General features: G+C 47.6%; 1 long non-coding RNA gene across 4 annotated transcripts in view; it reads right to left on the reverse strand.

Moving 5' to 3' along the window:
• LOC140427279 (uncharacterized) overlaps positions 1-24,187 on the reverse strand; it is a 133,134-nt gene that overhangs the window by 51,931 nt on the left and 57,016 nt on the right. The window contains exon 3 of one of the 4 annotated variants that reach the window (XR_011948433.1): positions 12,172-12,519. The exons of the other annotated variants lie outside the window; for them this stretch is intronic. This is a non-coding gene — a long non-coding RNA (uncharacterized lncRNA). The remainder of the gene's footprint in view (positions 1-12,171; positions 12,520-24,187) is intronic. 4 annotated transcript variants of the gene reach the window in all.

Genomic DNA, 24,187 nt, shown 5'->3' on the forward strand with positions numbered 1-24,187 from the left:
TGGAGACGTCAGCATGTACGAACGATGCCGCAACCGGAGCCGAGCCTCCGGCATGACCCTCCATCGGTCGTCATGAAAAAGGCGATCGTCAACTCGATACACACCCCTCAACCTGACCTCATGCTGGCAGAGGTGCAGCTAAAAAGGCCCCCTCAGCTGGCCACTGGAGGGGTGTGCTACCCGCGTGAAGCCATGGAATACGAGTCCCCTCCAGTGGGTGGAGCTTAGCCCAGCTGGGACTCGTTAATGGACTATATGAAAGCTACATGGATAGGGACGGCATTCTTGTCGCCCCAATGGGGACCGATTGTGTGTAGGCTGCCTTAGCGGCCATTTTCTATGACTGCAATAAACTTGCATTTATTCACCCACAAGGGCCTCCTGGGCCTTCATACCACTGGTCACAGCCTTTGTCATGGAGGCGCCAATGATGGCGAGCACTGTCTCCGCCACCAAGATGAGGACATGTAACCTTGCCTGGCCCTCACTGGTTCACTCCTGCTGCCTCCAGTTCTGTGTCACCTCATCCCACAAGTTAGAGGGAAATGTGTCAGTGAGTCTGGTGCAATGTGTTTGGGTGATGTGCCTTATTTTGGTTGAATTAATGGGAGTGCAAGATGTGAGTTGTGTGTGTGAAGCTTGGAGCAGTGCAAAGTGGGTGGGGCTGTGAGGGGGTAGGTGCAGATATGAGTGTGAGGGACGAGCCGTGGTTGATAGATATTATTGTTAAACGAGAGAAGGGAGTGTGATAAATTGAGAAGTGTGGAGGCTAGAGGTTCAGTTGTAAGGATATGGCCTTTGAGAATGAATCCATTGACCTTGACCAATCGTGTGAGGTAACTAAACGTCTTCCAGCTTTTTGGAACCACCGACAGCGATGGTTATCTGCTTCTATTGTTTCTGAGTTTGTCCGGAGGGTCTCCTGGCCCATTGTGGGTAAAGGACATCACTCTTCCCGTCAGTCTGCTTCATTAATGCTTTCAGTGCTGAGCCAGAGAATCGTGTAGCTTGCTCTCTACCTTGGTGCACCATATTCAGTGTCCTTGCCGATCATATACTCTACCCCAGCCACTTCAGCACTTGCTGCTGTCGGCTTGATTTAAGAAGTACAGGCTAGCTTGAACTTGTGCTAGGCTCATACAAACTTGGGCCTCCTGCTGAGGCTTACAGCCACTCAAAAACATGTTTGAAGTCGGGCTGCGTGCTACTATCATCAAAACAGAGCAAAATCTGTGTGCTCGGTACATTAGAAGGAATGGGCATGGATTCATCCTGCTTCACGATCCCCACACCCATCATCAGAGGCTTTTGAATTTTGTACCAAAATGTGAAAAATAGACCATAGGATTCCTCAATAAGAACTGGAATCTTCCAGCAGTGTCAATTGTTCATTCAAGACTCAGGTTAAGATATTGTTCCAACAAGATGGAGTGAACTAGCAGCAGCATTGGAATCCTCTGCCAATATAAGCTCAAAATTGTACAAAAATACATGACAAAATATATATTACATATTTTACAGAAAAGGTACCCTGGAGGAACTTGAAGACTGCAATCTAATCTCTTCAAAAGTAATAAGAAACAGTTTTGCTTTTTCCTTCGAGAACAAGTCATTTGAGTCACTAGTGAACCTGAATTAACCGAAGAGCTGAGCAACTCAGTGACAAAGTCAGGAGGATATTGCTGCCGTGCCACATCCTATCTCACGTGGAACTGTAAACCAGCCAGTCGCCTTCCCTCCAGGGCCATGATTCACTCAGGCTTGGAAAAAAGGGAAAACTCTTGTGGAAAGATAACTGAAAATGCTGAGATGTTCCCCTGTGGAACGATACAGCACAGAAAGGAGGCCATTCAGTCCATCATCTCTCTGCCAGCTCTTTGAAAGAGCTATCCAGTTAGTCTCTTCCGGCTGTTCTCTCCCCATCGACCTGCAAAAATTTATAAAACATTTATCCATTTCTCTTTTGAAAGTTATTGAATCTGCTTCCTTTGTATTTTCAGGCAGTGCATTCCAGCTTGTAACTCAAACCTCTTTGTTCAAAGGTGGCAATACTAAAGTTCAATGAGGGATTACGCCAGGGCCCCCAAAATTATATTGACGCTCCTTGTGCTAACAGATTCTTGCTCTTGCTGTTTTGTTCTTAGAAGGCACTCAGGAGGAATTTTCCTCTGGGTTTACCCGACCTGTAACGATTTTCCACTGGGCAACCACTCAGGTAGTCATAACTTACCACCAACCTAGGTGGATTCTGTTAGTGGAGTGAAAATAACTGTCGAGTACAGATATTTAATTTTACCAAAATAGGCACAGTGATCGTGAGCAGAAAATCCAGTCAAACAATTTGCTGTGGTCCTTCAACGCTGTGCTATTCTGTTCTCAGCTGCGCAAGGTTCCAGCCAAATGAAGTCACACCACATCCACTACATTTCACTGCTGACTCAGAGTTCTCTTCCTCCCAAAATTGCGGCAGGGTTGCATATTGCAGAAGTATAGAGACATAGGAACATCATCATCAGCAAGTTCAAGTATTTAAAAAGGTAAATCATGGCCAGGGGTTCATCGGCCTCCCTGCCTAACGGGATGTTACAATGCTGCCAAAGTAAACGTCAATTTAAAGGGCCCGCTGTGTCCACCGAGCGGGCGGGGGGGGGGCCTTGTGGCGGGGTCTTAAATCCTGGCCTATATCTCCATCAGTGGAAAATCACGGTGGTGAAAAGAGATACTTTTCCCATTGCCTTGAGCAGACAGGGCTGAGAATATGCAGCAGGCCACATATTGTGTTAGCCATGATTCATTGGCAGTGTACTCACGACGGTGAGGTCAAGTCTCATCCCAGAGAGGACATCACATAATTTAGCCTGACACCTCAGGGCAGTAGGGAGGAAATGCTGTGCAGGTGGAATTGTCTCATTTCACAGACCATTCAGCCTCCTGAGCTCATTCCACTATTCCAGCAGAAAGAGGACTTCACAATCCAAAGTGAAAGGTCGAGGCATCGGAACAGTATAATAATAATAATAATAATCTTTATTGTCACAAGTAGGCTTACATTAACACTGCAATGAAGTTAGTGAAAATCTCCGAGTCGCCACATTCCGGCGCCTGTTCGGGTACACGGAGGGAGAATTCAGAATGTCCAAATTATCTGACAACACGTCTTTTGGGACTTGTGGGAGGAAACCCGAGCACCTGGAGGAAACCCACGCTGACACGGGGAGAACGTACAGAGTCCGCTCAGACAGTGACCCAAGCCGGGAATCGAACTTGGGACTCTGGCACTGTGAAGCAACAGTGGTAACCACTGTGCTACCGTGCCACCCAGCGACTTAAGTAAAGACGAGCAGAGTGGGCCAGGAAGGGACAGAAAATTATAGAATTCCTACAGTGCAGAAGGAGGCCATTCGGCCCATCGGGTCTGCACAGACCCTCTGAAAGAGCACCCACCCAAGTACACTCCCCCACCCTATCCCAATAACCTCTTAACCTAACCTACATATCTTTAGACACTAAGCGGTAATTTAACATGGCCAATCCGCCGAATTTGCACATCTTTGGACTGTGGGAGGAAATCGGATCAGTCAGAGGGAACCCACACAGACACAGGGAGAATGTATAAACTCCAGGCAGGCAGCTACCCAAGGCCGGAATTGAACCTTGGTCTCTGAGGCTGTGAGGCAGCAGTCCTAACCACTGTGCCACAGTGCCCCGCCCTGAGTGTTTAACAAAAAATTGTACACCAGTGAATAAAGTCATTGCAGGGAAAAGAATTAACAAAATTAGATTAAAGGTTCGTTATCTGAATGCATCTTGAATAAGATAGATGAACTAATGACTAAGGAAAATTGATTTAGATCTAATCTTCATTACAGAGACGTGGAGTGGGATTTACTGGCTGTTCACGCCGGCAGGATATTGTGGTCCCACGACGGTCCACGGGTTTCCTGTTGATGAGGTATGCAATCAACGGGAAATCCCATTGACAACGGAGGGGCTGGAGATGGGGTAACCCTGATAGTAATGGATGATGTAGGACATTAATGAGAAAGGATCTGGCCTCAGATGATCATGAAATGGAATCAGTATGGGTGTAAATTAAAAATCAGTAAACACTGGTGGGAGTAGTTTATAGGCCTCCTAACAGTGGTCATACTGTTTTACAGCGCATTAAACAATAAATTATTGGAGCTTGTGACAAAGGCAATGTAACAATTGTGGAGGACTTTAATCTTCATACAGACTGGAACAATCAATTTGGCAAGAGTGGTCTAGAAGATGAGTTGTAGAATATTTTTATGCAAGTTTTTTGAAGCCATTTACAGTGAAACTGACCAGAGCTAAAGCTATCTTAGGTATAGTATTGTGTAATGAAGCAGGGCTAATTAGTTATGTCACAGTAAAAGATTCGCTGAGTAATAGTGATCTTAATATCATTGAATTCCATGTTAATTTTGAAAGTGACAGACTCCAAACACAAACAAGAATCCTAAACCTAAAACAATCCATTTACAAAGATATGGGGGGCGATTCTCCAAAATGGAGACGAAGTGTTCGCGCCGTCGTGAACGCCGTCGCGTTTCACGATGGCGCGAAACAGGCACGGGGGTGACCGATTCTATCCCCCACATGGGGCCAGAATGGCGCTGGAGCAGTTCACGCTGCTCCAGCCTCCCTTTCTGGTGCCAAATGGCCGCCGCGCCAACCCGCGCATGCGCGTGGGACTTCTTCAGCGCGTCGGCCCCAACTCAACATGGCGTCGGTGTTCAGGGGCCGGCCGCGCAGGAAAGTAGGCCCGGGGTGGGAGAGGCCGGCCCACCGATCGCGGGCCAGACCCCATCGGAGGCCCCCCCCCAGTGAAGGATCGCTTTTCCCCGCCCCACAGGCCGCCCCCGACCCTTCGCGCAGAGTTCCCGCTGGCAGAGACCTGGGGTGAACGGCGCCGGGAAGGGAGGCTGGAGCAGCGTGAACTGCTCCAGCGCCATTCTGGCCCGGCCCGGAGAATCGGCGGTGCCGCGTCAAACGTGCCGACGCAAATGGTGCCGATTCTCCCCACCTCGGAGAATCACGCGCGGGCATCGGGGTGTCGTGGCACGGTTGCGGCGATTCTCCGGCCCTGCGCGGGGTTCGGAGAATCGACTCCATGAGGGGCGAACTGGTTAAGGTTAATTGGGCAAATAGGCTAAAAGGTATGGAGATAAATGAACTGTGGAATACATTTTACGAACAATTCAAAATATTTTTTAAAAACATTCAATTGAAAAACAAACGCTCAGCAGGAAATACCCATCTGTTGATCACTCACAAAGTTAAGGATAGTATTAGATTAAAAGAAGAGGCTTAAAATGATTTTTAAAAAACAGTGGCTATGCTGAGGATTTGCAGTGTTTTGGAAGGGTCACCATAAAGTTGAGGGAAAAAAATTATAATATGAGAGAAACTAGTCATAAATATAAACACGCATTGTAAGAATATTTTTAAGTATATAAAAAATAAGAGAGTAAACAGTGGTAAACAATTGTTTGCGTCTGTCTTCACGGTAGAAGACATAATTTTCATATCAGAAATTACAGTAAGCTTGGAGCTAAAAAGTGAGGAAATTAAAGAAATTAGCATCAACAGAGAAAAAGTATAGGAGGAACTTAAGGGACTAAAATTTGCCAAATCCTAGGGCTTGATGGCCTACATCCTAGGTTCCTTAAATAGACAGTTGCAGAGACAGTACATACACTAGCTATTATTTAACAACATTCCTTAGATTCGGAACACTCCCATCAGATTGGAAGTTGGCAAGTGTTACTACTTTTCACGAAAAGCTGGTGAGAGAAAGCAATGGATGACAGGCCAGTTAGCCTGACATTAGGTGTTAGGAAAATGCTGGAATCCATTATTATGGAAGTTCTAACAATGCATTTAGAAAAGCATGATGAGGTTAGAACAAGTCAACTTGGTTTTACCAAAGGGAAATCCTGTTTGACAAACTTATTACAGTCCTTCGAGGCTATAACTAGTAATAGATAAAGGGGAACCAGTAGATGTAGTACACCTGGATTTCCAAAAGGCATTTGATAAGGTGCCATGCGTAAAGGTTAATAGGCAAAATAAGGGCTCATGAATCAGTGGTAATATACTCGCATGGATGAAGGATTGATTAATAGATAGAAAGTGGACAGTGGGCACAAAGGGGCCATTTCCAAGTTGATAGGCAGTGAATAGTGGAGTGCCACAGGAATCATTTCTGGATCCTCAGCTATTTACAAACTATATTAATGACTTCGAATTAGATGAAGAGACAGAGAATACTGTACTGAAGTTGACTGACGAGTCGAAGCTAGCAGGAAAGATAAGCTTTGGGGAGAACGCAGAGAGGCTCTGGAGAGAAATAGACTGGTTAAGTGAGTGGGCAATAAGATGACAGATGGTGTATAATGTATGGAAGTGTGAAGTTATTCAATTTGGTCGTGAAAACAGAAAAACAGAATATTTTTTGAAAGATGTGGAACTTGTAAGTGTTGATGCTGAAAGAAACTTGGGAGACAGAAAGTTAGCATGCAGGTGCAGCAAGCAATGGGGAAGGCAAATAGCATGTTGTCGTTGATTGTAAGGGGATTGGAGTACCGTGATAAAGAAGTCTTGCTCGCGGTGTACAGAGTTTTGGTGAGACCACACCTGGAACACATTGTGCAGTTTTGGTCTCCACATTTAAGAAAGGATATTGCATTGGAGGTGGTACAGTGACTGTTCACTAAATAATTCCGTGGGATGAGGGGATTGTCCAGTGATGAGAGGCTGAGTAAATTGGGACTGTATTCTCTGGAGTTTAGAAGAATAAAAGGTAATCTCATTGAAACTTACAAAATTCAATGTAGACGCTGAGAAATTGTTTCCTCTAGTTGGAGAATCCAAAACACAAGGGCACAGTCTCAGTATAAGGGGCCGATCATTTTGGACTGAGATGAGGAGAGAGTTCTTCACTCAAAGGGTGGTGAATCTTTGGAATTCTCTATCCCAGGGAGTTGTGGATGCTCCATCACTGATTATATTTAAGGCTGGAACAGACAGATTTTTTAGTGTCTTGGAAAATCAAGGGATATGCAGAGTGGGCAGGAAAGTGGAATTGAAACCCAAGATCAGCCATGATGATATTTCTTGTGTTCTTATGGCTGGTCTGCATCCCAGCTCCATTTACCTGCCTCTTCACCATACCCTGTGATACTGTCACCTATCAAAACTTCATTGATCTAAAAATTTCAATTAACCCAACACAACTAACCTTTTGGGTGCGAGCATTCCAAATTTCCACTACCTTTTCTGTGGAAAAATGCTTTCTAATTTCACTCCTAAATGGGTCAGCTGTAATTTTAAGATTATGCCTCTTTCTTCTGCAACCCCGAACAGTAGAAATAATTCCTTTGTATGGAGTCCATTGATTATTTCACCATGCTAAAAACTTTTCTTAGCTCACCGCAGCCCCCAACCATCTAAATTCCAGAAGTATAATCCAAGTTTATGCAACCTGTCCTCACAGTTTAACCCTTTAATCTCTGCGCTCCCCTTACTCCCAGGCTGGTATGTCTTTCCTTATTCAGGGTCGTGGATGTTGGCTGAGATTTTATGGCCTCACCGTGGCGGGATGGAGTCAGAAAATGCAGTGAGCCAACCAAACGTCCACTGATTTCAGCGGAACCGGAAAATCCTAACATCGGGCATGGTTTGTTATGTTGTAGGTGTAACATAAGCGGCTTCCTTGTGGTGCACTTGACAAAGGAAGGTTCAGACGTGGAGATAACTTCAACACGTTTATTAAACTATTTATACTTTTATTACTCGGGTCCGACACTACTGCTAATCCTACAATAGCTACCCAGACTGACTAACCAGTTGCTGCAATCCACGTGGTGGGTGTAATATTGAATCAACCCAGTGTCTGTCCCTCACTGACTGTCTCCACTGGAAAGAGCCAGATCATGTGTGTGGTGTCCTTTATATATGGGTTGGTGTAATGCCCCCCTGTGGTCGTGTCACCTCCGTGTGCATCGTGAATGTCCATTGGTCGTGTCCTGTCTAACTGATCTGTTGGTTGAGTGTGTGTGTGTGTGATGTTTCTGGTGCTCCCTCTAGTGTCTAGCTAGCCTATATGTATTTACATTGATGCACATCAACACATCCCCCTTTTTTTATATGTTACATATTTTCTGTACACTTTAAGGAAATTGAACAAAAAACAGGTAGATACGTTAAGGTGTATGTCATGGGAACAGTGATTAAACAATAAGTCCCAATCATTCGTGTGAGTCTAAAAACCATCAATCATCATGATCAAATGTCTCTCTTGGTTATGAACGCCATCAACGCCCCTGTGCCACAGGAACCAAGAAGTGGTCAAATCACTTTGCTGTCTGATTTGGAGTCCCTTTCTTTTTCGATGTTTGTGATGGTGCTGTTGGATGGCATCTTGTAGCTGATAAGGTGTTGATGTTGAAGAGGTACCATCAACAGTATCATTTAAGGTCATGGATGTGCCATATGTTGAAGTTGGATAAGACTGTACATACTGGTTCTGGCCACGTGCTGTGCTGGAAGGGTGATCCTGCTGAGAACCATTGAAGCTTGTCGAATTGGAAACAGAATTTCTGCTCGCATAAATACCTGGTGATGGTGTGAAACTAAAACTTTGCATCTGATAGGAATGTGCCATCTGGCCAGGCTGGGGTACAGCAAAACCTGGGCTGTAACTAAGGCATCCAGTCTGTAGTGCAGATTGCGCTTGCAGTAGTCCTCCTTCGGTCTTGATTCCATTAATGGGCAATCCGTAGTGCTGGCCTGTTTGAGAATATGGTGCATAGACTGCTGGCTGCTGCATGTCTGAATACTGGGTTTGTCTAGCATGAGCTGTCATTGGCTGCACTGCTGGTGTGGAAAGAATGTGTGGATACAGCTGTGGTGAATATTGGTGTATTCCTCTTGGACTGTAGCCGCTGCTTGTTATTACTGACCCAGTGTAATTGTTAAGTGATCCATCTCCTGTCGTTGTGGCATCTGCTGTCACCCTGAGCATGCCATCACTGAGGTTGCGGCACTCCCTGCCTGGAGTAAAGTCCGGCTTACGTGAATCAGAGTCGACGGTTGGTTGCTCCCATCTGGAGTCTGGTCTGTTTTAACTGAGTCAGTGTTGGTTTGTTGATGCTCCCCATCCGGAGTCCTCGCAGGTTCACTGGAGTCAGCTGAGATTTCTTGAAGGTGCACGCCTGGAGTCGGAACATGCAGGAATGCATTGACTTGTGGAGAGATTCGAGCGAATGGGGGTGGATGTATCGTGGTGTCACCGGAGTCACCAGTGGTCTCACAGTGATCGTCGAGTGCCTCTGTATACACTAGCTGAGGTCTGTCACTTTGCACATCTTGCATGGGAAGAGGGATGCTGTCGTCACTCGTCTCACATAGCGTGGGTAGATCCTCAGTAGCTTCTTGTTGTTCACTTGGGTTGGGTAAATTGTCAGAGTCTTCATCTGGTGGTGCAAACAATGTGGGTGGACTGTCATTTTCTTGCTGTTGTCCTTCATTTGGGCTTGGACTGTCATCGTCGCTTTGTTCTTCACTGTAGCATGATAGACCGTCATGGTCATCCTGCTGTGCACTGGAGCGTGGTAGACTGTCATAGTCTTCTTGCTGTTTACTTGAGCATGGCAGAATCGCATCGTCTGCCGCTAGTTGGTCAGAGGAGGTTGCTAGACCCTCATGATCTTGTTCCTGCAAGGACTGCGCGTTGGAGTCTTGCGTTGCTTCCATCGTGGAGGCTGTCGACGAGCGCGCTGCGGAGGCTTGTGACACTGGAGTCACGTCTTGTGTGTGCAAGGACTGCGCTCTGGAGTCTTGCGTTTCTTCTATCGTGGAGTCTGTCCACGAGCTCGCTGTGGAGGCTTGTGACACTGGAGTCACTTCTTGTTCATGCAAGGACTGCGACGTGGAGTCTTGCGTGTCTTCTTTCGTAGAGTCGGGAACCCTGAGTGGTGCGTGGACCACGCTCTATGTGACAGCAGGCCGCTCTCTGTGGGCTTGTACCGCTCTCTGTCTCTTGGTTTCAGGCTGCAGCATAATCCTGCACTCACGAGTCGGGATGTCATATCTGCTGGGCTGAAGATCCTCAAATCCGAAGAACGAATCCGCGTCTGCACCGGATTCAATACGGGGGTCGCCAATATGCAACACGTCTAGTTGCGGTTCGGATTTGGTACTGGGGTAGCCTCCCAAGATGAAAGGTTCGTCTGAGTCGTTGTCTTCTAGGACCATATCATCACTGTTTGCGTCGGAGCTCGCATTGGGCTCGCGAGGTCCAGAGAAAATGTAAAGGTCAGTATCGAAGTATTCAAGGTCGGAATCATCGGTTTGGGCATAGGTAACTGCTTGTTGCAGGGTTCTTTGGAGGTTAATTTCATTCCCTGGTTCAATTTGAGGCATTATGCTGTCATTCCAGGTGAAGGAAAGTTGTTTTATGGCTTTTCTAGATTTTTTCTTTGATTTGAGAGGTTTCCCCTTTAAATGGGCGTGGTCCGGGGCCTCTGATGTCATGACACATGTAACGTAGCGTGTAGGAAGCGATTGCGCACGCGCAGATCGCTGTTCCTTTATCGATGGCCGTTTTCGTGATTGCGCACGCGCGCGTCTCGCGCATGCGCAAACGGACCTTCCGTTCTGTGCGCTTCTCGCGCAACTGTGCAAGTGCAGACTCTTTAGAAAGATGGCCACCGATCAAAACTGTTCTCTGCTCCGGGATCTCGGCATTGTGGTGAGTACTGGGGCTTCTCATACCTTTTCTTGCTGGTTAGAGTGTGTTTTCCTCACAGTATTTGCCAAATTTGTCCAGGACTGCCTGGAAGTCGCTCCTGTTTTGCCCTTTGGAGAACTTGAATTTTTTTAAGATTTCTTCTGCTCTGGCACCAGCTATGGTGAGGAGAAGCTCTGCCCTTTCAGCACCGGCCAGGTCTTCTAGTTCAGCTGCCACCAGGAAGATTTCAAACTTTTGTCGAAATACCCACCAGTTTTCGCGGAGATCGCCGTGGCACTGGAGCTGCTGCGGAATCCAGATCTCGAACATCTTGCCTGGGTATCGTTGCTGGTTGTGCTGAGATATGGCTATGTGGATTGAAACAGTTCAGCCCTGGTACCATGATTTGTTATGTTGTAGTTGTAACATAAGTAGCTTCCTTGTGGTGCACTTGACAAAGGAAGGTTCAGACGTGGAGATAACTTCAACACGTTCATTAAACTATTTACACTTCTATTACTCGGGTTCGACACTATTGGTGTAATGCCCCCCTGTGGTCGTGTCACCTCCGTGTGTATTGTGAATGTCCATTGGTCGCGTCCTATCTAACTGATCTATGAGTTGAATGTGTGTGTGTGATGTTTCTGGGGCTCCCTCTAGTGTCTAGCTAGCCTACATGTATTTATATTGATGCGCATCACCATAGGGCATGTTTGAAGGATCCCGCCAGTTACCTTTGTTTCTCTCCACCGTTGCTGTCCGACTGCTGAATATTTCCATCATTTTCTGTTTTTGTCTTTCCTGGGGTTAAGTACCCAGGACTGTGCGCAGTATTCCTGATGCAATCTGACAAAGGCTCTTTACATTAAAGTGTACTTTACTCAGTATCGTATTCTGATTCCGGAGATAAAAGCGAACATTCCAGCAATCTTTTGACATCTGTTAGCTGATATTTCATGATAAGTGTACCTGGAGACCTAAATTCCTTTGGCTCCTCTGCAGTTGCTACTCTCACCACTACGAAGATATTCTGATTTGAATTCTCAATTCAAAGTCAACAATTCACCGTCTGAATCCATTAAACATTAACTGGATGTTCCAGCTGCTGTCTCAGATGGGTGCACAAGATCCCATGGCGGTATTTGAGGAAGAAAAGCAAAGTTCTCCCAGTATCCTGGCCAATATTTTTCCCTCAACCAACATCACTGAAACAGATTACCTGGTTGTATTTCTTGTTGCCTGTATGGGTCATCGCTGTGGGCAATTTTCTGTAATGTATCCTTACATCATAAAGATGACTTTACTTCAAAACTACTTAATTGGGTTGTGAAGCCCCTGGAACAACATTAGGATGTGAAAGTGGCTGTATAATTGCAATTTTACCACTCTCTCCCTACCTATTTACCCCTCACCTTGCTGATCCCATTTTCCAGATGGCATTTCCAGTAAACCTAAATGCGCCCTTCAATGGCAAATGACAGGGCATGCTTCCCACGTTAGCCCAGATGGAAAATCGGATGCGATCCTACCATCCAGAAATCAATGGTCAGCAGAGAGGACATAGCAGGTAAGGACAGGATGGACAAATGGCATCTCACTATCTCTTTCTCCTGCTGGCACAGCACCATTGGCCTGGTGTAACAACTCTCTGCCCCCATACTGCCACAATCAGCAGAATCCAGGGACCCAGCCTCCTGCATCCAATGTTCTGAGAGCCATAAAAAGTGGTATAAAAGCAAAATACCGTTGATGCTGGAAATCTGAAAGAAAAACAGGAAATATTGGAATTACTCAGCAAGTCAGGCAGTATCTTTGAAGAGAAAAGTTTCAGGTCAGAAAAAAATACGATTTTATCAAGCAACACAATTATATCTATATCTAATAGTCCATAGACATAATTCTAAATGGCTCTGCTGTCAGACAACAGCTCCTGTCTTGTGTGTTCCTTTTCCTAGCCTCGTGTTCCAATGGAGTATAGAATCACAGGCCTGAATTTTTCCAATGGCAGGGTCTTCTTTCCCACCATTCAAAGAGTTGATGGGGCACACATCCCCGCCAACCCCAGCTGGCCTACAGCCAATTTAAACTCCAATGAGAAGGGAGATCCTGAGGCTACTGGACCGAAAATGGCCAATGGAGGTGCAAGCCCCCTTCCCGTCTGAGATGTTATTTACTTGTACTTTGGTCTTCCCCCAGGGAGCTTCAATCTTCTTGCAGTCTAAAATGTGAAGCTGGGCAGGAAGTGGCTCTGAAGTGGCCATTGATCATCTTTCAGCTCTTGTTCCTCCTTATTCCTGGTGATTGACTCTGTGAAGACCCATTTTCTCATTAGTCTCGAAAGGCTGAGCTGCTGCCCAAGTGACCTTGGGTCAGGGGTGAAGTAGGTGCACATCTTCAATAAAAAGGGAGCGTGCCTTCTGCATTGATTCCCTTTGCAGATCTCTGTATGGATGATTCCTACACTGAGTGACTCGGGTAAGTGTGCAGTTTTCTAACTGAGTGCGTGACGCAGTGATTCCCATGTTGATTGGAGGATTTGGCCATGATAATCAGCAGGTAGCACAAATACAATGACCCGGATCTTCCGCGCTGTGACAATGATCATTGGATTGCAGCTGTAATCGCAACGTCCCCCGACTCAATGCTGCTGCACATTTCTACCCGGACCTTCTGAACCCAGCTTCCCTAGAAATGTACAGCACAGCGCCCATTAGGGATCTCTGTCGAAGCAAAGTAGAGTTGGATAAGATAGGACGCACCCCATTTTTATGGCACATATGGTAGGTTTAAAGGTTCCGCTTAAATGTTAGTGAATGAATGTTAGTGAATGGGTAGTTAAATAACTGAATGGATTGGTGAAGATGGGTAAGTGTGTAGGTGGGTGCCATTTGTAAGGTGGGTAAGGGTGATAAAGCGAGAGGGTGAGTGAGGAGGCAGGTGACTGAGGTGGCACCTCAGTTGGTGGCTGAGGTGGTAGGTGGATGAGGTGGTAGATGGTCAGTTGGGATGGGGGGGATGGTGCTTGAGTCAGGGGGTCAGGATAAGAGGGTAGTCGGTTTAGATGCAACAGGTGGTTGGGTGGTCAGGAGATAGTTGGTTCAGGTCAAGTGAAGATGGGACTGGTGATGCGGGGAGGGGGGTGGGTGGTGATTGGGGATCAGTTGTGAAGTTACTCACGTATTAGGCTCTGTTTCAATCTGTCTAACATTTCCTGAGTAACTACCTCGGTAAATAATTCAGAACTGTCCCGATTCTAACTCAACCTGAGCAACGTTTACAGAGGGTCTCAGGGAGCAGGGGAATTGTCATTGGAAGCTGAAATTTCACAAGCCAATCCCACAGAGGTTCACACGTCCTGGGCATGCATCCGGTCTCCAACAATCTGAAGACCAAAGAATTTGGGCCAATGTGTTGCCTGACAGAGTGCCCACTCCCATTGTAGCTGCTTTTGGTTATGATCAAATTCACAGGTCTCAGATTCTGCCCCAAGCATACCTGGCTGGGCCTTCCACAATTAAATCTGTTAATATTAAAAACATCAATTTGTTTAATACTGAAGATACAAGTAAACAGCCTACAGATTTATTTCTACAGGGAATGGAAGAAAACTACAGACATCACATAAATTAGCATTCCTAATGTTAAGTTTAAAATCAAAATGATATTGCTTTTGTTGCTCTAAAGAATGATTTTATTAAAACAAGTGTGTGGGAATTGCGTTTAGTTTATAGCAGAAATGCAGGACTCTAATTTGTCACTCAAGGAAATGTTGAATGAATTGAAAAAAATAGTCACGCATCAAGGTACAATGGTCAGAAGGGAGACACATCTGATGAAAACCTTTTTAGAATTCCATTAACCTGAGCATGTATTGACAATACGACTGCTTTCTTGACATGATCAATAATGTTACAGAACTGTGTGACATCAAGAGCACAGGAAAAAGGAACAATTCAGAAATTATTTACTTTTTTTGGACATAGAATGAGAAATGTCAACGTTTGACATTTTTGATTTCCAGTGTCCGTATCGAACTCTGCCAGATTGGGAAAAGCATCAATCAACAAAAGAAATAACGGGCACGATTTAATGGCCGCACCCGGGATCTACCTGGCTCGCGACGCCTCGCGAGGTCTAATGCGATCTCGCGAGACGTTGTAATGTGAATCCCGCCCATTGTGGGTGCAATCACTTTTTAGCAAAACTGCATAATAAAGCAAGAGAGCTAGTCTCACTTTAATGTGCAGATTCGCAAATTACCCTCGGAGACCTCGGCGAGCGCCGTTCAGTACTGGTCTCCACAAATGGGGACCAGGAGGATCGGAGGCCCCCGCGTGCTTGTCCTTTGGGTCGGGTGGTATCCTGGCACTGTCAAGGTGTCCAGATGGCACTGCCAGGTTGGCACTGCGAAGGTTTGAAGCTGGCATTTTGTGCATTGGTGCGCTCAGGCCGGGGAGGCCCTTCGCGGGTGTTGGAGGGGGTGCGGGAATGCCATCCAATCCCTTGCTACACAGAGGAGATCCGACGAGCGGAGCTCCTCGGTGCACAAAACGGGGCTATGTGTGGCCTCGGCCACGCGTTCCCTATTGAGGCCCCTTATCTGACGCTGGTCACATTTTATAGCCTTGTGTTTCTCGCCGCTGTGAGCGCAGGAAACATGCGACTAAACGCGCTCACTATGGGACTTTATTCCCATCTAATTAAATCGTGCCCAATAGCTTCCTCTATTGCAAGTGGGCAAAAAAGTAGCAAAGGAAAGGTCATTCGGTTACAGTGGAGCAGAGTTCAGAAGAAGGTGAGCACCACCAGGAACAAATGAGAGATCGCTCAGCCTGGAGTGAAAAATTCCCAATGGCAGGGCAAAAAACTGAGGTTACAGCAGCAGACCAAGAATTAAAATCAGGAAAACCCAACCAAGAATAATAACAGAGAATAACAGAGAAAGTTGCACGTCGGCTTAAACATCAGAGAAACGGATGCCCAGGAGAAGTGGAATTAAAGTAAGACATGGTGGCTTTTGACTTTTGGTAGGGAACTTTGTGCTGTGGATTTGTGTATAATTCAGGAACTGGGTTCAGAAGCAGCAAGTAGTGATACTGATGTGCCATCAATGAACACACGACGAGTAGTGAACATAACTGAGGCTTTAACAAGCTAAACAGAAAGCCTCCTGGCCTCTGATCCCGAACTGGGGCAGAGGCGGAGAATAGCCACCTTTATACCAAGCCCGAGGGGAGGCGGAGCCATCAGGCAGTGTACATGTAATATAGTAGCAGTTTACCACAATACATATAATATACTACAGTGGTTTACCACATTCACCCCCTGTTAAAAAAAGAGTCCAGCGGGGGTGAAATGGACTTAAAGGTCATGTCTGTCGGGAGGCTTGACCTTCCGCCGTGATCGCCTCAGTCCCGGCTGTGATGTGGGCACTGGTGTCGAGACCTGCGCATCTGGGAGCGTGTTGTCCTCTTCTTCACCCAGTAGTTGAATCCATGGGGGGGTGGGGGGGGGGGGAAGGGGCGGCATAGAGGCGGGGGTGGTGGTGATGGTTGTCGGTGGGTCTGCGGGTGCCAGATCTTGAAGTAGCTGGGTAATGGTGGAGGGAGATGGTGTACGGTCGGGGGTGGTGGTGATGGTCGCTGGGGAACCTGCAGGTGCCAAATCCCGGAGGGAGACTGTGTCCTGCCGCCCGTTATGATGTGCCACGTCGGCATATTGTGGATTGGCATGGAGGAGCAGGACCTTCTCGACGAGGGGATCCGATTTATGACTCCTCACATGCTGTCAGCCAGGACGGGAGCGAGACCCCGGAGGGGGACTCCCTAGGGAAGGCAAACATACGTTCGTGAGGGGTTTCACTGGTGGCAGTGCACAGGAGTGACCGGATGGAGTAGAGTGCATCGGGGAGGACCTCCTGCCAGCGGGAGACTGGGAGACTTCTAGACCATAGGGCCAACAGGACGGCCTTCCAGACCGTCGCGTTCCCCCTCTCCACCTGTCCATTGCCCAGGGGGTTGTAGCTGGTCGTCCTGCTTGAAGCGATGCCCTTGCTAAGCAGGAACTGACGCAACTCGTCGCTCATGAAGGAGGAACCCTGATCACTATGGATGTAGGTGGGGAACCCGAACAAGGTGAAGAGACTGTGCAGGGCCTTGATGACAGTTGCAGAGAACATGTCAGGGCACGGGATGGCAAAGGGGAAACTTGAGTATTCGTCAACAATGTTGAGGAAGTACACGTTACGGTCAGTGGAGGGGAGGGGGCTTTTGAAGTCGATGCTGAGGCGCTCAAAGGGGCGAGAGGCCTTTACCAGGTGCGCTCTGTTGGGCCGATAGAAGTGCGGTTTGCACTCCGCGCAGACCTGGCAGTCCCTAGTCACGGTCCTGACCTCCTCGATGGAGTAAGGCAGATTGCAAGCCTTGATAAAATGAAAAAAACAGGTGACCCCCGGGTGGCAGAGGTCATTGTGAAGGGCCCAAAGTCGGTCTACGTATGCGTTGGCACATGTACCGCGGGATAGGGCATCTGGGGGCTCATTGAGCTTCCCCGGTCGATACAGGATCTTGTAGTTGTAGGTGGAGAGTTCGATCCTCCACCCCAGAATCTTGTCGTTCTTGATTTTGCCCCGCTGTGTATTGTTAAACACTGTTGGTCATTGAGGAGAGTGAATCGCCTGCCGGCCAGATAATGCCTCTAATGTCGCACTACTTCTACAATGGCTTGGGCTTCCTTCTCGAGGGAGGAGTGTCGAATTTCAGAGGCATGGAGGGAACGGGAGAAGCCACGGGCCTGCCCGCCTGGTTGAGGGTAGCGGCCAGGACAAAGTCCAACGCATTGCTCTCCACCTGGAACGGAATGGACTCGTCCACAGCATGCATCGCGGCTTTGGCAATATCTGCCTTGATGCGGTTGAAGGCCAGGCGGGCTTCAGCCGTCAGGGGAAAAATGGTGGATTTATTAAGTGGGCGGGCCTTGTCTGCATAATTGGGGACCCACTGGGCATAGTAAGAGAAGAACCCCAGCCATCTCTTCAGGGCCTTGGGGCAGTGGGGGAGGGGAAGTTCCAGGAGGGGGTCGGGCCCTAGGACTCCGTTTTCCACAACGTCGCCAAGGATGGCTAGGCGGGTTGTGCGGAAAATGCACTTCTCCTTATTGTAGGTGAGGTTAAGGAGTTTAGCGGTGTGGAGGAAATGCCGGAGGTTTTCGTCATGGTCCTGCTGGTCATGGCCACAGGTGGTGACATTATCTAGGCACAGGAACGTGGCCCGCAGCCCGTGCTGGTCAACCATTCAGTCCATTTCCCGTTGGAAGACCGAATCCCCGTTGGTGACGCTGAAGGGGATCCTGAGGAAGTGGTAGAGGCGGCCATCTGCCTCGAAGGCAGTGTATTGGCGGTCCTCCGGGCAGATAGGGAGCTGGTGGTACGCGGACATCAAGTCAACTGTGGAGAAGACTCGATACTGCGCAATCTGGTTGACCATGTCAGATATGCAGGGGAGGGGGTGCGTATCGAGCTGCATGTACCGGTTGATGGTCTGACTATAGTCGATGACCATCCGGTGCTTCTCCCCAGTCTTGACGACCACCACTTGGGCTCTCCAGGGGCTGGTACTAGCCTCAATGATCCCCTCTTGTAGGAGGCGCTGGACCTCCGACCTGATAAAGGTCCTGTCCCGGGCACTGTATCGTCTGCTCCTAGAAGCGACGGGCTTACAGTCCGGAGTGAGGTTAGCTAAGAGCGAGGGTGGGCGACCTTAAGGGTCGCGAGGCTACAGACGGTGAGAGGGGCAGGGGTCCATCGAACTTTAAGGTAAGGCTTTGGAGGTGGCACTGGAAGTCGAGCCCCAGTAATAGGGCAGCGCAGAGATCTGGAAGGATGTAGAGCTTAAAGTTAGTGTACTCTACGCCTTGTATAGTAAGGGTCGCGTCACAGTTCCCCTGGATTTCTACTGAATGTTATCCGGAAGCCAGGGAGATTTTCTGGGTCGCGGGTAAAATTGGGAGGGAGCAGCGCCTTACCGTATCTGGGTGTATGAAGCTGTCTGTGCTCCCGGAGTCGAAAAGGCAGGCTGTTTCGTGCCCGTTGATCCATATGGTCATCGTGGATTTTGTGAGGTGATGAGGTCGAGACTGGTTGAGTGTGATGGAGGCGAGCGTCGGAAGGTGATGGATGGGCCGGTCGGAGGTAGCGGCGGCCAGCGTACGACCGGGTGAGCAGGGGTCCCGGGAGGCTGTGGAGTGATCCCAAGATGGCGGCCCCCATGGGTCGCGTGTGGCATCGGAGATGGCGTCAAAGATGGCGGCCCCCATGGGTCACGCGTGGCGGGCGAAATTGAAGATGGCGGTGAAGATGGCGGCCCCCACGGGTCACACATGGCGCGGCAGCTGGGAGCGGCCCCGACAGGCAGCAGGCAGCACTGCGGGCCTAGGAATTTTAGGGACAGATCGGGCCTGGCAGGCTTTAGCAAAGTGGCCCTTCCTCCCACACCCGTTGCAAGTCGCGTTCCGTGCAGGGCAGCGTTGTCTGGGATGCTTACTCTGGCCGCAAAAGTAGCACTTCGGGCTTCCGACGTTGGCGGGCTGCTGCGTGGCACAGGCTAGCGCCACACTCGAGTCGGATGATGGCGGCGCCCACAAGGTCCACGAGGCTGCCGCATGGTCGGAGGTGTAGGCCTTCATGTTCTGGAAGGCCACCTCCAGCGGGTTTGAGAGCTGCACTGTCTCTGGGAGGCCGAGTGTACTCCCTTCTAGCAATCGCTGGCGGATGTAATTCGATTTAACGCCTGCGACATAGGCATCCCTGATCAACAGCTCCGTGTGTTGGGTAGCCGATACTCTGATACTGCCTGGCAATCACAGTTCCAGCTGAGTAACCGCAAGGCACGCAGGAATTCAGCTTGTGTTTCTCTGGGGCGTTGTCCCCTCATGGCAAGAAGGTGCCTAGCATACACCTCGTTTACAGACTTTACATATTGTCCCTTCAGCAGCATTATCGACTCCGCACACGAGGGGGCATCTCTGATAAGAAGGAAAACTTGCGGGCTCAGCCGTGCGTTGAGTATTTACTGCTTTTGGAGGTTGGTGACGTCTTCGGTGGAGGATCTGAGGTAAGCTTCGAAGCAGCTTAGCCAGTGCTCGAATGTTGCAGTGGCGTCGGCTGCCTGTGGGTCCAACTCCAGGCAATCTGGCTTGAGCGATGAATTCATCTTCGAAGTTTAGCTTATTAAATTGATGTGCCATCAATGAACACAAGACGAGTAATGAACATAACTGAGGCTTTAATAAGTTAAACAGAAAGCCTCCTGGCCTCTGATCCCGAACTGGGGCAGAAGCGGAGATCAGCCACCTTCATACCGAGCCCGAGGGAAGGCGGAGCAATCAGGCAGTGGTTTACCACATTACATGTAATACAGTAGCAGTTTACCACAATACATATAATATACTACAGTGGTTTACCACAGATACGAGGGTCTATCTCAGACTGGACGGCAGTAACCAGTGGAGTGCCACAGGGATCAGTGCTGGGACTGCAGCTCTTCACAATATATACAATGAATTGGAGGAAGGAACAGAGTGCACTGTGGCACAATTTGTGGATGATACAAAGGTGGGAGGGAAGGCAGGTTGGAAAGAGAATATTGACAGGGAGATATTGGCAGATTTAGTGAGTGGGCATAAAATTGGCAAATGGAATTCAATGTGGGAAAATGTGAGCTTGTTCATTTTGGAAGAAAGAATGAGAAGAGGAATTATTATTTAAATGGAAAGAGACTGCAGAAAGCTGTAGTATGAAGGGGCTTGGGGGTCCTTGTTCATGGAACCCAGAAAGCTCGCACACGGTGAAGGTAAATGGAATGCTGGCTTTTATTTCAAGGGGGCTGGAGTATAAAGGGAAAGAGATGTTGCTGCAACTGTACATGGTACTAGTGAGGCCACATTTAGAATACTGTGTACGGTTTTGGTCCCCTTATTTAAGGAAAGGTATTATAATTGGAGGCAGTACAGAGGAGGTTTACTCGGATGATCCTGGGTTTGGAGGGATTCCCATATGAGGAAAGATCAAACAGGTTTGGTCGGTGCGCCTTAGAGTTCAGGAGAGTGAGCGGTGCTATGATTGAAACATACAAGATTCTTTGGGGGTTAGACAGGGTAAATGTTGGGAGGAGGATTCCACTCATGGTAGAATGTAGAACCAGAGGGCAGAGTCGCAGAGGGGGTGCTCATTTAAGACTAATTTGAGGAATAATTTTGGGATGCTTTACCCCAGGGAGCTGTGAAGGCTGAGTCCTTGAACATTTACAAGGTTGAGAGCGATAGGCTTTTAATCAGGAGAGAAATTAAGGGGTTCGGAGAGAAGACAGGAAAGTGGAATAACTGAGTTTTAGGTCGGCCTTGATCTTAAGAAATGGCGGAGCAGGCTCGAAGTGTTGAATAGCTTACTCCTGTTCCTATTTCTTATGGTCTTATCGATGCCAAGCTCATTCCACATAAGCCACATAGACATAGCAGGATGGCTTGTTAAATCAGTTTGAGTTAGATTTGCACTCAAACCACTGACGTTAGTCCATTGCCCGCATCAGATTCCTTCACAATGTTGCAATTAATGCCAGAGGAAGTCATGATTATGATCTGTTTCCTTTCAGAATGGACAGTGAAAGCAGCAAGTGGGAGACTGGAGAATGGAAGAGAAATTGAAAATCATAATTTAGAAACCTTGGTCAACGGATTTTGCGGCATAAAAAAGTGAAGTGTAGCAGAGCAGAACTTCCACTTGTCATTGCTTAAAGGTGGCGAGCCAAGAGCGAGGTGATTTGTATGGATGGTGCGTCCATTGGTGAATTGAAGGGCAGATGAGAGAAGCTGCCTCAGCTCAAAGTTCAACTTTTAATCACTTGGGGAATCAAGGGTTATGAGGATAAGGTGGGAAAATTGAGTTGAGGATTATCATATCAGACCAGTCATGATCTCATTGAATGGTGGAGCAGACTTGATGGGCTGAATGGCCTACTTCAGCTCCTACGTCTTATGGTAAGTGTCCTCAGGTGGACTGCGTAATGTCCCTGTTGGAAGTAGGATGGAGGATCAATAGGTAAAGGTCCTGACCAAATGGGGAAGAATCCAATCACAGCCAGTTTCTAATCCATGTCTAAGTGAACTCCAGCCTCAGGAATTTCAGGGCCTCGTCTATCTGAGGATATCATTTAGCATTAATTACATCATCTACTTTGGACAAGTTAATTCCTCTGCTCCAATAATGGGCAATAGCATATTGTAAGAATGTACTAAGCGTTCTTTCGCTAATACTGCTAACACATAGTATGGTCTGGGCCAGGGTAACTAATATTCAGAGACAGGGTTAATGCAAGCTATTGAGGGTAAAAATCTCAATTCTCTCATGATTGTAAAATATTCTGAGTGCAATTAAATGGGTGAAAATTTGATTGTTTCCATTGGGCCCTGAGACACCAACAGCACAAAACTAGTTGCGCAACTGACAGTAATTGGCACTTAAAAATAAATAAAACATGTGGAAATAATTCAATTAACTTTACAACAGACTTCTTCATAATGAAGATCATGGATCATTCTGCTGAAATTAGAGCACATACAGAGAAAGAGTTGGCTAATTAGCCGACTCACATTTCCCAAACACTTGACATAAAAAACATAAAACATGAAAACTCAGAATTTTGTACCTTGGCTAGATGATTCAAATTAGGCACTTTTGCATTCGAACATCCTTAAGTGTCTTCCTCATGAAACCAGTTACAATGTTAATCTATTCACAGCGTCTAATACAAGACAGGCGTTGTGTGGTTAAAGCTTATGGTGAACTGGAACAATTGAACAGTCGCTCTCCATGATTTTAATTGTGTGAGTACCTGTATGGAACAATTGCCCCTCATCTTGTTGCTAACTTTGCCTTAGTTCAATTGCTCTGTTTTATTACCTTTGCTCTCGAGTTGCCAAGTATCTTTATGATACCGCCACGAGGTTCAAGTCCGAGTAATGATCAATAATCCAATACACCGATTAGTAAGATTTAAATCAAAGCACATTTATTATACACAGTAATCACTACTCATGCATAAATTCTACTTCTAAGCTACTTCTACAACTAACAGGCCTATACTTAACTTTGAACTGGCCCACCAGGTCAGGGAAACAAATGGCCTTTCGTTCGGGTTCCGAGTCTGCGGGATTCGAAGTTGGTACGGATTGGTAGCTAGGAGCGCCTATCTAGTAGCGAGCGTTGAATTAAGATTTACGAGTTCGATGATCACTGGAGTCACTGCACCGGTCACGGTCAATGTTGGTTCCTTTTGCTGGGTGACCCGGGCAGGAAGAAGAGAGCGTGAAGAGAGCGGAGAGGTGAAGAAGAGAGCGATTTGAACTTGGGGCTCAACTCTTATAGTACCCAGGGGCTTCCCGCCTTTCGGGGCGGACCCTCTACCTGTTCCCAAGTGATTGGACTTTGTCCCAATCGCTTGGTTCGATTTTCTCCAATACTGGAGCGGTTCCCTGATCGATGGGCGGTCTGGAGGTGCTCGTTCACCTCCTTTGTTTTGGCCCTAGCTGGCGCCGAGGAGTCTGGCTTTGCTTTGTGTGTCAAAATGTTACTTATTGTTCCTGGGGATTGTTCATCAGTATGCAGATGAATGTTCACTTTGTTTTGCTGATGGTCGCTGGTATCGATGTTGTCTGGTTTTTGCAGAGGTAAATACACAGCAAACCTGCAGCTGCTGGTTTTTGTCTCGTTGGCTGACTTTCCCATCAGCCTTCGCCGTTCGCCATTTTGAATCGGGAGTTGGCCAATTTAAGTGGCTACAATCTGACCTGAGGAGATGCTGATGGACCAACACTTTGAACATTGCTGACCTTGGACTGAATGGTATCCCTGTTAATGTTAGGAAGTGAATTTCAGGAGTTTAATTAATACAGTGATGATGAAGGAATGCTGACCCAGGTCCAAGTCTGAGTTCCAGGAGTTTGATCCAGTGACGATGAAGGAATGCTGACCTACGTTCAAGTCATCTTGGTGTATAACTTGTCAAGAATGTATCAGGCTTGCCCAACTGGCTACCTGCAGGCCGCATTGCAGCTCATGTAGACGCTCAATGAGACCCTGGAGGCCCTGTTCAAAATGCTGGTAAGGTAGGTAAGTGAGATTCATGATTTTGTAACTCCTCCAACCACAGTCCGCTCCTTTTCCATTTTTGCTGCTGATAGGCTCAACAGTGAGTCTATCTGCAGCAAATAAGGGAGCAAAATGGTTTCTGATTGGAGGAGCAGCGAACACTGGGAGTGGGGAGTGTGCTAAAGGCTGCTGGGGCCTGGGAGCAAAGGCACAGCTGACTCAGTGGGCTAAAGGTGCACGCTGGTGCGGGGAGGGGGGAACGTGGGAGACGTGAAAGTGTGGCGGGC

This window comes from Scyliorhinus torazame, chromosome 7 (assembly GCF_047496885.1).
Source record: "Scyliorhinus torazame isolate Kashiwa2021f chromosome 7, sScyTor2.1, whole genome shotgun sequence".
Classification (NCBI taxonomy): domain Eukaryota; kingdom Metazoa; phylum Chordata; class Chondrichthyes; order Carcharhiniformes; family Scyliorhinidae; genus Scyliorhinus; species Scyliorhinus torazame.